This window comes from Canis lupus, chromosome 37 (genome assembly GCF_048164855.1).
Source record: "Canis lupus baileyi chromosome 37, mCanLup2.hap1, whole genome shotgun sequence".
NCBI lineage: Eukaryota > Metazoa > Chordata > Mammalia > Carnivora > Canidae > Canis > Canis lupus.
The window spans coordinates 14974949-14990455 of NC_132874.1; the positions used below are offsets into that span (position 1 = coordinate 14974949).

At 38.6% G+C, this 15507-nt stretch overlaps 1 long non-coding RNA gene across 4 annotated transcripts in view; it reads left to right on the forward strand.

The window, feature by feature from the left end:
• The first annotated feature begins 7054 nt into the window (after positions 1-7054).
• Positions 7055-15507, forward strand: part of LOC140626006 (uncharacterized) — a 79717-nt gene continuing 71264 nt past the window's right edge. For all 4 annotated transcript variants that reach the window (XR_012025241.1, XR_012025239.1, XR_012025240.1 and 1 more), the window contains exons 1-2: positions 7055-7149; positions 9706-9803. This is a non-coding gene — a long non-coding RNA (uncharacterized lncRNA). The remainder of the gene's footprint in view (positions 7150-9705; positions 9804-15507) is intronic.

The following is a 15507-nucleotide window of genomic DNA, read 5'->3' on the forward strand; positions in this document are numbered from 1 at the left end:
CGTGCCTTGCATGCCCATTCTTCTAGATCAGAATATGTCAGCGCCCCCCCCCCCCCATTATGGAGAGCCTTTAACTGTTGATTTTATCCTAGTTAACTGGACACTAGCAGAAACTAGCTGTATTCTCACATTCGAGACCATCACAAGCAAAGCCTTAACAAAGGATGGTTGTTGGGGATTTGGGGTTTTGGTTTTTTTGTTTTTTTTTTGTTTTTTTACAGATTAGTAATCAAGGTTTGCACTGTCTGCCATGCAGCCCTAACTGTTCATCCACATTATGCCAACACCAGCCTGTGTTCAGGCCTTGCCCTCTGGGAGTTTACAAATTAATGGAGACAGGATAAACACATAGAAAAAATACCTGGAGGGGAAAAAGATACAAGAAGGAGCTTATAAACAGAGCCAATTAAAGTTATACAGAGTTATTTACATGATTGCTGAGAGCTTTCTGGATTGGGTGGAGGGCAGTATTATCAGAGAAAGTTTCATCCTGAGGGTGAGTTCTGAGTAGGGTTCTGAAGGAGAGAAAGTTCATGATTTGGCAATGGTATGAGAACAGCATTCCAGGCAAGGGGAATAGCTTGAAGGTGAGAGCAAGTGAACCGTGTGTGATGGTGTTGCTGGCTGGAGCGGAAAGTCAAAGCAAATGTGAAACAAGTAGGGTGGCCCTATAAATGTAGCAACCAAACCAGGACACTTTTGAGAGGGAACAGGGAGCTATTAATAACTATGCAGATGAGGAAATATATACCTGGACTGTCCTAGTAATGAGCTACGAAGACAGAATGGGGAGACAACAGCCAGCCAGGGAAAAGCCTTCTCGGCCATCATTAGGAAAGAATTTGGTCGTGATACTGCAGTTGGTAGTTATTTGGAGACATCTGGACCGAGAATGATCTTTTTAAGAAAAATTATTGTCATTGATGGATTTAGGATCTGTCACTGTAGTGCTTTTCCCAGCAGAAGTGTAAAGTAGTATTTGTATGGACAGAAATCACTATAGTAGACTTGTATGAGCAGCAATGGGAATAATAGTACTTGTATCAGCAGCGATAGTAATAGGACCAATAGTGGTTGTGGTAGTAATTGACAGTTAATTGAGAATTTATGACTTGTCAGCCTTTCCTGTGTAAACTCATTTAATCCCCACTATAAACCCATACTTCAGATGAAGAAAGAGAGGCTTAGAAATGCCAAATAATCTACCTGCAACCACAGAGCTAGTACGTGTAGATCCATGCCTACAGCCCAGAGAATATTGAGATGCTTAAGCTTAAAGGTTATATTTTATGAAAAACATTGCAATAGCTCTATCATGTTCTGTGTCTGTGGAGAAAGAAGGAAAACAAATGGAAAAAAAAAAAGGCCTCATTTTCAAGTTTTGAGAAGCTGATAGATTGTGTGATGAAAATGGGGAAGTCCGGATGGTATGATGTTTAAAGGGGAGAAGAGAAAATGATTAATTTTAACCAAGTCTACTTTTAAGAAGGATGATTTAATTCACATTTATGCCAATATCGATACTATTACCCTTACAGGACACGCTAGTACAAGAAACCTGGTCTCTAACTTCATTTAAATGCACTGAGTTCAATGCCAACTAATAGAAGAGTTAATGAGTATTTTTTTGGTGTACTCTCTGGTGAAAGAAGACCAGAAGTGACTTAATGGAAGTGAGATTTGCGGTTCCTCAAACAATTCTTCATAAACAATTTCCACAACTGGAATACTGGGGAGCTCTAGAAAGAGGCACTGGCATTCAACCTTCTCTGTGATCGAAATGGTCCAACTTTATCCTTGATCTAACCACGTGGAGGCAAGCAGGTGCGATAATCTAAGACATTGTATTTGTTGGCCGGGGCTGCTACGCAGAGTACCATCGATCGGGCCACTCAAACATTAGAAGTTTATTTCCTCACATATGTGGAAGCTGAAAGTTCAAGATCAAGGGTCACCAGATTTGGTTTCTGGCGAGAGCTCTCTTCCTGGTTTGTCGCTGGCCAGCTGCCTCTGCCCTGTGTCCTCACGGGACATTTCTTCTGAAAGCCAGTGAGCACTCTGGGATCTCAGAAGGACCCTAATCCTATGGGATCAGGGCCCCACACTTATGATTTCATTTAACTTAATTACCTCCCAGAGACCCTATTTCCATATACAGTCCCACTGAGCATAGGGCTTTAACATGAATCTGGGTGTGTGCGAGGAGGCACAATTCAGTCCACGGCAGACACCAGGACTACCGTTACCTGGAAATGCAGCGTGTGTTAACACAAACCTAGGAGACTGTCTTGTCAGGTGCTTGAGGATGAAACAAGTCACGTGGGCTTTGGGTTCAGACCTGCATGCCACTCAGAGAGGACACTGGTGACTGTGGGAAAGGTTGCTCTCATCTCTTTAAGTTCTAGTACCTTCCTTGCAGGGGTAAAGACAGGATTGAGTGAAATACTGGTCATAAAGCCTGGAACTGATGAAGTTCTCAATGAATGTTAGCTACTATTGTAACTCTCACTACTATTTTCCCTGCAGCTGCCAGGGAAGATGGGAAATTGGAAAAGCTCTGAATTTGGGGCTCCTGGGTGGCTCAGTTTTAGGTTAAGCATCTGCCTTTGGGCTCAGGTCTTGATCTTAGTGTCCTAGGATCAAGCCCCGCATTGGGCTCCCTGTCCAGCAGGGAGTCAGCTTCTCCTTCTCTCTGCTCATGCTCTCTCTCTCCCTGTCTCTCTCAAATAAATAAATAAATAAATAATAAATAAATAAATAAATAAAATCTTTGAAAATTAAAACAAAAAGGAAAAGCTCTGAATTAGACTGCAGCCTCCTGTATCCAAGGGGAGACCTGACTGGGGCGTGCTTGATTGGACCATAGCCTCAGAGGACCAGAGGCCTTCATGCTAGTCTCCTCTTTCCAGGAAGAATGACTCCTACATAACTTAAAATACTGTCGTGTGCTCTACTTTTTAACATTTCTGGTAAAACAGTTTCAAACCTCCTGTTGAAAGCTGTTTGGATATACACATTTACTGCATTGTAAATAAAGCCGCATTATTGATTGCCAAAGGGTTTAAGGGTCTCATCTTCCCCACTGTGTTCACAAGCTGAACTTATGTCAATTAAGCATTCTCTATCTTTGCCTATCTAAAGTGTGGATACCCCTGCCCCTACCCCATACCCTCCATCTTATCACTCCGTTCATTTCCTTTATAACATCCAGCATTCCAGAATTATCTTGCTGATTTCTTTGTCTTTTATCTCTCAATCCTCAAATAGAATATGAGGGCCATGAGTAAAGAGGGCTTGATATGTGCTCCACTGAACCCGACCACCTAGAATAGTGTCGCAACAGATGTTTGTTGAAAAAATGAATGAGGAAACCATAACTCCTTTCCACTCGAGTGCAATCCCTCCAGTTACTTTCAGATTCTACTCTATTGGTGGCAGGCCCTGCTCTCAAGATGGCCCCTTTGTCATAGTCTGAGTCCAACTCATCTCTCAGTTTGCCTATCCAGGTTTTCATGCCAACTTTACTGTTTTCTTACTTTTGCATTTTCATTCAAACAACATGGAAGGCTTGTATTTCTGGACTCAATGTCAGAAAATACAGTTAGAAGGGATTGACTACTTATTTTGTAGACTGGGGAATGGAAATATGAAGTGGCCATGTGGATTTACAACATTGTCAAGCTGGCTCCTGGCAGAGTCTGACTGGAGACCCCCCACTCCATCCTTCCTTCATTCGCACCCTACTCTTTCTCCTTTTATGTCATTCCCTGGCTCTCACTCACCAGCCACTCCACTAGTTTTGCTTATTTTTAATCTTCATCCTCAGATTTAAAAAAAAAATGTTTCTCTTTGGTACAGCTTTGATTGAGGTTTCATGGCTGAAGCATTTTATGTTGAAAAGAAGGAAAGGGGGCGTCTGGGTAGCTCAGCAGTTGAGCACCTGCCTTCAGCTGAGGTCATGATCCTGGGGTCCTGGAATCGAGTCCCACATCAAGATCACCGTGGGGAGCCTGCCTCTCCCTTTGCCTACGTCTCTGCCTCTCTCTCTGTGTCTCTCATGAGTAAATAAATAAAATCTTAGAAAGAGAAAGAAAGAAAGAAAGAAAGAAAGAAAGAAAGAAAGAAAGAAAGAAAGAGGGTCCTAGGTGGCTCAGTCTGTTGAGTGTCTGCCTTTGGCTCAGGTCATGATCTCAGGGTCCTGGGATCAAGCCACACATTGGGGTCCCTGCTCAGCAGGAAGTCTGCTTCTCCCTCTTCTGCTGCCTGCCTGCCACTCTGCCTGCTGTGCTCTCTCGCTCTCGCTCTCTGTCAAATAAATAGAGAAATAAAATATTAGAAAGAAAGAAAGAAAGAAAGAAAGAAAGAAAGAAAGAAAGAAAGAAAGAAAGAAAGAAAGAAAAGAAGAAAAAGAAAGAAAGGTAGCTATGTGTGTCTCTAAAATTAAGAAAAAATATGGCAGAGCAAGGGTTAAAAAAAAGTGATCTATAGGAAAAGCTATTCCCCGAGTGCTCCTGGCTAATTCAATCCACGTGCCATACCTTTTCTTTCTAAGTTGCTATAATTGTGGAATTAAAGAGGGTTAAAAATCAGGCATATTCTTAGTGAGAAATGGGGGCTGGGAAACCCCCACTGCCCTGGAAAGAATTAACCAGTTCCAGAATCTACTACTAATAACAGCATGTATTAAACGCTCACAAAGGCAACCTGGTGATCAGAAGTCTGGACATCCCAGCTCTGCCAGAAACATGCTCTTGGGCAACTTATTTGAATTTCCTGTGCCTCAGTTTACTCATCTGGAAAGGAGATGTAATTCACGTCTTCATAGAATTATTATGAAGATGATGAGTTGGTATTTCTCCTTTTTTTTTTTTTAAGATTTACTTATTTATTTTAGAGGAAAAGAAAGGGCAGAGGGAGAGAATATTCAGATTCCCCACTGAGCATGGAGCCTGACCCAGAGGGGCTCTATCTCATGATACATGAGTTCATGACCTGAGCCAAAGGCAAGAGTGGGACGCTAAACGGACTGAGCCATCCAGGTGCCCCATAAGTTGGTATCTCTAAAGCACTCAGTGCCTGTCACCTAGTTATAACTGCGGCACACACATAAATGTTGACAAATTCCTTATTGCATTTCCTGCACTCTGCCAAGTCCAGGAAATAAGACCTGAAATAAGTCTCTGGAGATGGAGGAGACATGAAAAGTAAATGTAACTTGGTGCCTAGGATGGAATCCTGGGACATCAAGATGACATCAGTGAAAAAATTTGGTGGCATCCAAATAAGGTCTAGAGTTAATAGTAATGTCCTCTCGTTTTTGACAAACGCATCATGGTCATGTAAGGTGTTAACAATGGAGGGAAATAGGTGAGTGAGGGGGTATGGTAGTTCTTTGTACCATCTTTGTCTGTTTTCTGTAAATCTAAAATATTCCAAAGTGAATTTGTGTGATTAGAGCTCAAGTTTATTTCAGATAACAATAACTCGCTATACAAGTACTGTTGTTAACCACATGCCACTGACAAAGGAACTCAGGCTTCGAGAGGTTAAGTAACATGTCCAAAGTACAACAACGCATGGTGTCACAAGGACCCTGACTGTCTGCAGAAAAGACCACATCCTGAACCTCCAGACCACCCCAGCTGCCCCTGAGTCTTTCCCTTGCTCCCTCATCTGCAGCAGTGTAGGATTGGGGCAAGCAGGTGGGACCTACCTCAAAAATATGCCTTATATTTTCCTTAGTGTATTTTGTAATTCAAGTGTAAATATATCTATCATATTAATATATGTATATATTACATATATATAATCTCTAGCAGTTTTTCACTTTAATAGGGTTCATATCTATAGTTATGAAATTCCAGCATCAGCACGGGGTATACTAGTTGTGTAAACCAGGTTCCAGGACAGGATTCAACAGAGCATGAAAAAGCATTTCACGTTTCCCTTCTAAATCACTGGTTATACGCAGCCTTTCCTTTCTGTAAATAAACTGCCAACCCCACAACTCCGCCCCCAGCTTCACTAGTGCTCTCTTTCTCCAAACACAGCTTGACTCCCAATGTTTACCTCCTACATGAACATCTCTGCTACCCCAGACCTGACCAGGTCCCAAACTCACCAGTTTCTGGCTTTTTAAACATGTTGTTGGGCTCTAAGAAGTTCTCTCTAGATGCCTGTTCATTGAATGAAATTTTGCGACTAAATTGCTTCTGGTAAACAACCCTAAAACCCACCATCTCTTCCTTCCCTAAACTCAGGGCTGTACACTACACTGCTTCATTTAATTTTCTGTTTGCAAGAGCTCATGGTTTGATTTATGATTTTGAGTTTATCGAGATCTTGTTTTCGTGGTGGTCCCTATTATGCCAAAATATCTGCAGGTATCAATACAAAAGATCCCCAAGTATCTGGAGTCAAAGTTCAAATTGGGGCAAATTAGACGAAGAGCAATAGACAGAATGAAAGGTCTAGAGGCTGAGAAAAATGAAACAAAGATTAATAAATAGCAAAGATAAGTTAGTGAATGAAAGACCAGAGTAAGCCCCTAATAAAAGGACAATAACATATAATGGTAAACTTGAACATGTTTTAAGTACTCTGTAAATTTCAGCTATTTTAATTTCTCCAGGAGGAGGTAGAGCTTGATTTATAGTAGATAATTGGATATGTAACAAGGATTATAATAAGGCGTCTAAATAAGGCTGTATATGTGTGTGTGCGTGTGTGCGTGCGTGTGTGTATGCATAGTATCAGCTAACCAGATGGCTGTCTAACCTAAAGACAGCGTAGATATTATTTGTAAGATTTTTTTTTTACTATTAATGGATTATGCACAGGAGGCTTGGTAATTATAAAAAATATTGATGCAAGCAGGAAATCTTGTCTTGGCACAGTCGTGGTATGTAGTGCTCAGAGCAGGAGTAACAGGACACACACATTTGTCTTCTGCTTGCTACTCATACAACTGTCGTTCCCAACTGTCGCGGATCCTTCTGGTTGCAGAATTCCAGCGCTCACATAGTAACAAGGGAGTCAAAACAGTCCCTCCCTCCTGAGCTCTAATCGCACAACAGTTTCATAATCATGTTCTCTCAGAAAGTTCCATGGTCCACCCCTCTGGAACAAAATAAAATGATTTCCAGAAAGGTAAATTAGGTATTTCTCTAACAGGAGCTCTTCTCTTATTTGTCTTCTTCTAAAAGCATAGTTTCTATCACCCTAAAGTTTGATTGGGGGAAGGAATGTGGTTAGCTTCTAAATATGCTGAAAATGTATTTTTTGACTGTCTAAATAGCCATTTTTTAAAGCATATTATCTGAGCAACTGATGATCTTGTATCCATTTTGATGCCACTTAAACAAATCCACATGATTTTTTTTTCCACTCAAATCTCTAATGACATGTCTTCTTAAAAAATTTATTTTCTTATTTAGAAATAAAAAGCATTGTCCCAAACCAATTATTATTCCAAAAAGTTTTCAAACATAAGTTGCTTTATGACAGTGGTCTATGATTCATATTCCCAAAAGGCCCAGCTGTTATTCTGCAATAAATCACAAGAAAATATTTTACTTGTGTCCATTCTCACAAATTCAAAGAAAGCCAGAATAAATTAGGGCAGTACTTAAATATTAGAGATATTAGCAAGTGATTTCATAGTATGGATTTCTTGCTGCTAAGATTTCCTTGAAACTTGCCTGATTTTTCTGGTCATCTAAAATATATGGTAGTGTTGAGATGTCATGATGGAATACTGACCAGTTGTGTGGCGGATAAGTGAAAGAAATCATTCTTCTGGGTTAAACTACAGATTCTAGGGGGTGGGGTGGGGGGAGAAACATTAATGTTTCTTATCATAGCTAAATTACAACTCAGATACATTGCCAATTAGCAAGCTAAGATTAATGTGCTAGAACACTAAGGGGCATGTCACAGTTTCCTTATCTGTAAAATGGGGTTATAATCAACTTATTTTCTAGGGATGCTTTACAGAAGAGCAATGAGTGTTTATTAAATAATTTGAATGTATCTACTTCTATACAACTATCAAACTAGCTCTCCCTCTCCTTCCACTATGTGCAGTGTCTCCTTTATCTTACTCTCTTCATTACACCTCCTATCTTCATTACATTGTAACTGGATCCTTTTAAATAAACATTTATTTCCATACTTGTAACTATTTCCCATTCTGCAGCTAGAATTTCTTTCTCTTTTTTTGCTTCTGAAGTTGGAGTGAATGGCTTATTCTTAAACCCAGAACAATATTATTTTTACGTTCTATGAAGTCTCTGAGTTGGATACCTGTCCTCTTTCTTCCAGTTTGCATTGTCCTGACACCTGGCGCTTTGAATATAGCTTCTCCAACCAAAAACAGATTAGCTCTTTACAACCACCCGTAACCTGCAATTTTGACATTTCCAACCGCATTTTTTCTAGTTTCCTTGATTTTTTTTTTTTTTTAACCAACAAGCTCCTGTTTTCCCAACATCAACTCCTTGCTTTTTTTCTCCCACATCTAGAAGATTCGGAATTTCATTAGTAATACCTTAAGATGTAAAGGTCAATGTGATAAATTTAAAAATATTTCCCTCACCCTTCTTCAAAAGATTGCTAAAGACGTAAAGCAAGTACACTCTATATTACATTTAATAAAAAGCTGCTCAGTAGTAGATTAATTCAGTGGTACTCCAGTGTTGCCAATATTAACATTGGAGGGTGTCTGGAGAGAGAACACAGTTGTCCACCAATGCACCAACTTGGAAAAGATAGGGCTGGAGTCCAGACATTCCTAACTTCTCTTAATCAGACACACCACCCTAATTATCTCCTAAAAATAATGCTTTGAGCATGTAACTCCCTTGCCGAAGAAAGCAAGCAGCTTGCTGCTAACTGTGGGATGAAGTCCATATTCCCTAGCTGCTTTCAAACCACACTATGACCCAAATGGACATTTCCAGCATTGCTGTCAGCTGCTTCCCCAAATAAAGTCTCCACATTTCAGCTAAATGGTTCCACTCACTATTTCTGCAAAAAGTTTCTGCGTTTCCAATCATTGTCGTTACAGAGAATGCCTGCCTTCTTCCTCTTTGTTCATCCAAACCCTACCAGTTCTGTAAGATCTGGCTAAATTGTCCCTTTTCTGTGACCATTTCATGGAGCAGATGATCAGGCTCACAGGTTATTGGCATACCTGGGCCCCTGGGTAGCTCAGTGGTTGAGCGTCTGCTTTTCGCTCAGGCCGTGATCCTGGGGTCCTGGGATCAAGCTCCCCATAGGGCTCCCCATAGGGAGCCTGCTTCTCACTCTGCCTATGTCTCTGCCTCTCTCTGTGTCTCTCATGGATAAATAAATAAAATCTTTAACAAAAAATTGACATACTCCCAGTCAGATGGGTTATTGGGCCTACAATTTTAAGTGTTATTATCTTTTTTCTTTTTCTGGGTTTCTATCTTCTGGTCTACATTGTTTAGAATAGACAACTCTTATTATTCTATATAGCCCTCTCTTTGGTCTCCTTCATTAATCAGTTAATTAATAACCAACTCTGGATGTTATCCATAAACCATCCTTGTAGGGAAATGAGATCCATAGGCTACTATTTGTTATATCCAGATTTATTTTTCCCTTTTGGTGGAAAATAGCTAAGTGGTATCTTTTGTCACTAACACTGACATCTCATTGAGTTTTAATTTCTATTTGTAGAGGGCCTTTGTGGAACCAGCTCACTGCAGTCCATTCTAGAGTAAAGAATCTGTGATTTTGTTGGTTCTACTTCAAAGACTGGTGAATTTTCTAATCAGGTACTTTGTGGTAATATAAACTTTAATAATCATGGACCTTAGTCTTTTACTATGGGCTCCTTCATTCTTTTTCATTATGACCTTAAAATGACATTGTCCACATAGCATAGTATTTCGATATAGACAAAACTTCAACAATCTTCAGTTACAATATTTAGATTAAGTATTCTAGGCTCTTTACAATCTGAGATAACAGGTAAGATGTGGTTGCATTCACTGCAGAATATTGGTTTGAAAACAAAATTGATCCATGCATTTGGCCCCTTTCTTTCTGTACTATATAGAATTTTATTATACCTATAAGAATTATGGGACAATTTTCCTCAACCTTACTGTATTTCAGTAAAAATTAAAATGAAAACAATATCTTCTTGTATTATTTCTCTTACAGAATATTGAGGTATAATTAGAGATTACTGATTGGAAAATTTTCAAAAGGTAGTTTTTGTTTTTATACAAAAGATCTTTCCTCTGATTGCCTTGAAGTCCTGGCTAGAAGCAGTACCACAAATCCAAAATCTAAACGTTCATTTGATCCTTGGAGAGTTTTCCTCAACTTAAATATTAATAAATCAAAACCATTTTGTAGGTGATATAATTAAAAATGGTAGATTAAAAGGAGTGAACACTCATGTAAACTATGGACTTTAATTAATAATAACATATCAATATTGGTCCATCAATTGTAACAAATGTACCATATTGATGCAAGGAGGAGATGTATTTCTCTGCTAAACCTGAAACTGCTTTAAAAAATAAATTCAATTAATTTCTTTAAAAGCTAGTTAATGTTACATATGTGCTTTTTATTTCTTTTTATTTTTTTAAAGGTTTTATTTATTTATTCACGAGAGACACAGAGAGAGAGGCAGAGGAAGAAGCAGGCTCCATGCAGGGAGCCTGATGTGGGACTTGATCCCAGGTCTCCAGGGTCACACCCTGAGCCAAAGGGGGCACTAAACCACTCAGCCACCCAGGCTGCCCACATAAGTGCCTTTTATAAAACTGTTGCCTTTGTCCTATTGTCATTTATCTGATATTTCTAAAGATGGAGTACTCTTCTCTGTCTTGTTATTTTATCCAGTTTTTCACTTTTTACTCTCAGCTGAGATCCAGAAAAACCTCCTTCTTCAGAAATAATTCCTCTTTTTGGGGGGGCAAACCTTTTGAAACATGAGCATTTTACTGTAAATGCAGCTTCCTTTGCTCTAATTTGACAATGGTATTTCGATTATGAATAGGTTAACATTAAGTACCCCTACTTTCAGATGTCTCCTGTCCTCAAGATATGATTATGGAAGCACTGGAAATTTCTGATGAATACATCAGATAATACTAACTCAAAAAATATCTTGGGCAATCTTGACTTTTTCTCTGACTTGTGAAGCTTCATCTCTCTTGCTGACCTTGGAACCGGCCAAGAAAGAACAACCACCTCATCACTTAAACATAATGATTTTCTCCCACTAGTGACCCAAAACAATTGAAATTTGAGACATGAGACAAAAAACTACTAGCATTTGGGCACACTAATTCTTCTTACACTCAATTTTCTTATTCAGTAATATGATGATTGCATATGAAGACAAGTGAGAGCACGTTTTAAAGAACAACTGTTCAGGGACACCTGGGTGGCTCAGTGGTTGAGTGTCTGCCTTCGGTTCAGGTCATGATCCTGGGGTCCTGGGATCCAGTCCCATATCAGGCTTCCCACGGAGAGCCTGCTTCTCCCTCTGCCTGTGTCTCTGCCTCTCTCTCTGTGTATCTCTCATGAATAAATAAATAAAATCCAAAAAAAAAAAAAAGGACAAATGTTCAAAAAACATAACATGTACCTTCTGCCCTTCTGCTCTTCTCTTGAGGAAGTGGAATCTGTTCTCCACTTAGGGCCAACGTCCTTCCCCACTGACTGTGCATCCTTTTATCTCCTACAGATCTTAACCCATCAATTTCCCCCTCTCTTTATTCTTTCTCCTATTCCATAGACTCTTCTTTCTCCTACAACAAATCTGTTCAAATATCTTCTAGATTCAAAAAAGCTTTCCCTAGACTCAGTTTCTCAGCCTAGTGAATATCTTATTTCTAGTTTTCTCTTGACCTCTAAAACTTAAAAGCTTTATCTACACCCATTGCCTGTGCATCCATGTGATGCCTTTTCCTTGTATCCATGGCAATATCTTTCAAGCTTCCAGCACATCAGAAATGGTGTAGATTAAATACACCTATTACTTGTCTAGGTCTTCATAGTTTACAACATGCTCTTATAATTTTGTGAATCATGGTGGGTTTTTAGCTTCATTCTCAGCTGTGTTTTATGTCTCCAATCTTATGGTTTTCTCTTCTTTTGTCCTCAATTTATACTGCCTTCATGCATTTACATATCCTTGAAAGGTACCTGGTACCCTTTAGACAACAGGTAAGGGATTTTAATTCCTAATTTTACTAACAAGGAAATTGATACTCATTAAAGAGTTTCTATGACTTGTTTCTATGATTTCTCACACATTAAATGACAGTGAAAACAGGATTTAAATTCAGATTTTGTGATGCCGAACTTAGTATATTTCTGTAAAATCGTGGCTGGTTTCTCCAATAACTGCTGTGTATTTCTTCCTTTCTAGTTTAGTGGGCAATGGATATAATTCAGACCTTTATTTTCCATTTCTTCCTAATTAACCTGACATCTCTTATGTTTCCAATCTATCTTGAATTCAGCCATCAAAATTAGACCCATGATAATCCTCTCCTCAACTATTTTCTTATTATTTACTGTCTAAACACTATGTTCCTTAGCATGGCATCAAGGCCATCTGTTATCAACTCCTACCTTAGCTTTCCAATCTTATCAAGCCATGCATAGGGCAAACATTTTTGAGTATTTATTATGCACCAGGCAATGTTTTAGGTTGTTGAGAGCACAGTGACAAATAAGAGATGTCTGTTTCTCTTGGAATTAGCATTGTTATTCCTTGTCCTCCATTATACTGAATGATTTGTAACCCTCCAAACTTGCTGAAATATTTCCTTTCTTTGTGATTTTGCTCATGTTAGTACTAGCTATCTGGTCTACCTCTTCCTTTAATGCTCAATTTAATTTGCCATACCTAACAGGCTAATCCTGATTCTGTTTCTTTTGTACTGTAATATGTCCTTCCATCACCTCCACACTAGTTCTTTTGTCATCTATTCACATAAACATGTAAAAACATGTTTCACATCTTTCTTAATGGTTTGCCAACAACACAGGGAAGAAAATCATGTTGTAGTCCTTCTTATGTACTTTTCCCATGGCATCTCATATGATATCTTGCACAAGGTAGTGACTTAATAAATGTTCATTCACAGCATAAATATATGAATGAATGAAGAAGTATACAGGTATGATCTTTGTGAGATAAGTGATTCACTTTACCCATATCTCCTGAAATGATTTAATCAAAGATTTTAGAATACATGTTATAACCTGAGCTTTTTTTTTTTTTCTTAATGTATAATTCTTCACTGAAGTTTAAAGAGTCAGGCAGTTATAATGCACCTTGTGAACAAAAGCTGTTTCCTGCCACCTCTATTTTTCCTACTCTTTAGATACAAATATTTTCAATTCTTTTAGCCAATTCTTTAACACTTACATTTGTGTGTATATATATATAATATATAAAATGTAAGCATGTTGATAATTTTTGGCTTTTCAATTTAGATGTTTTCTATTAACTTCTAACTCTGAAACGAGAAGTTTTATGTCTTTCTCATCCCCACTCCTCTATCCTGCAGTGCCAACAGTTACCATCCCCCGTGTGCTCCATGTAGGTTACAATTTTGCTTGGATCTAAGTGTTTATGTGTACCTTATCACCATGACTACATGTAATACTGTGAATGCTATTCACAGCTAAACCATATAATGCTTTTTTCTTTTTCTTCATTTCCCAGGTGAAAGTAATTGCCCAGTTTCTATGTTTGCTTGGCTTTCCACATGCTTATTAATTTAATCTAAGATGCCACCTTAATATATCCAAACTCACTCAATATAATATGACTTTGGTTCTATGGAATAGCTCTCTTCAAGTTTTGACTTGTATTCAGAATACAAGTTTTGGCTTGTATTCTGAAGAGTCACCCCTCAAGTGTGCCATATCACTATTTCCATGGGGATTCCTTTCCTATCATCCTGGGGACTGTTGTCTCCTATTTCTCAAGTGGGACACCATTTCTTAGAGCCCATGCTTTTCCCTTGGCTTATTCCCTTATTTGGGTGGTGCTCACCCTCCAGAGTCTTCCTAAGAAAGAGGTCATGAAAAACAAAACAAAACTTGAGACTCAAAATACTTGAGATTATCTTTATTCTACCTTCACACTTAATTTATGCTTTGTGTAGAGAAGAATTCTAAGATGCAAGTAATTGTTCTCAGAAATTTGAAGGCATTAATTCACCATCTCCTATCTCCTAGCATTACTATTGAGACACTTTCTGTCATTCTGAATCTCAATTCTTCTTATGAACTCTCTTCTTTTTAGAACATTCATAATATGTTCTCTTTATCTCCAGAGTTCTGAAATTGCAATATGATGTATCTTAGTTTAGATTTATTGTTATCTCTGGTGTTGGGTTTACTTTGAGCTGAAGACTTCTGTCCTTATGTTTGTGAAAGTACTGAGTTACTTCTTTGGTGATTTCCCCTTGTCTATTTTCTCAGTTGTCTCCTTATGGGACTCCTATCATACAGATGTTGGACCTCTGAAACATGTCTGTTTTACTTAGGGAGCTCCAGGTCATTATTTTCAGATCTTTTTTCTTAGGCTTGTTAAATTCCACAGAGACTTCCAAATATTGACTTGGAAGTATGCATGCGTGCGTGTCTACCACGTTTCCAAATGGAAAAGGGTAAAAAATACTTGGATGCTTAGCATTATGCTAAGAATGTAGGCCCAACCCCCCTGTTCCCTCCATGTGTCTGTCTGCAGGAAATAAATCTCTTTAGTCATCTACTACGGCGTGTAGTTGACCTGTTCCATGGAGTAGAAGAGGGGATCCCGAGGTACAGCTCCTTTTTAAACAACCCCATTTCCAACAGAACTTTCAGATGTACTGACCCATTCTTGGGTCGTTATTTGAAAATTTTCCCAAAGATCAGCCTGCTTCTGAGTTTTCCCTGTAGCTGACTTAGAATTTAGCTTTCCCAAGTTTGCTCCAAGCTTTTGGAAAAAACCAAACTTGATTTTCATTTGAGCAGAGGAAGTGAGTTAAATGCAAATGGTTAATCTGCTACCTTTAATAAAATGTCCTAGGGTATGTATTCACAGTGGAAGAAAAGATCCAGATTATTATTTAATAATGAATTATTTTTGATCATGAGCTTTCATAAAAACAGAATTTAAAGAAAAGTACAGTTATTTTTGTAATTCATATTTCCTCTTGTGTGTGGGGAGGATCTGCTAGGCAATTACCATAAGGGAGCAAATTGTTTTAAAAAACCCACAAATTTTAAAACTTGATAAAAGCCAAGAACAAATTTTTTAAATCTTAAATTGTTGTTAATAGTTAAAAAGTATGTCCTTATTCTTATTTTAGTTAATCTGTTCCCTTTTGCACTGGGCGTTCTGGGTTTATGGCTTTTCAACTGGCTGGCATTGCTATTCTAAAATATACTTACCTGTGCCTGCCTGTGAGGTTCCCACAGGTTAGTTTTTGCTGCTGAGGAAACAGC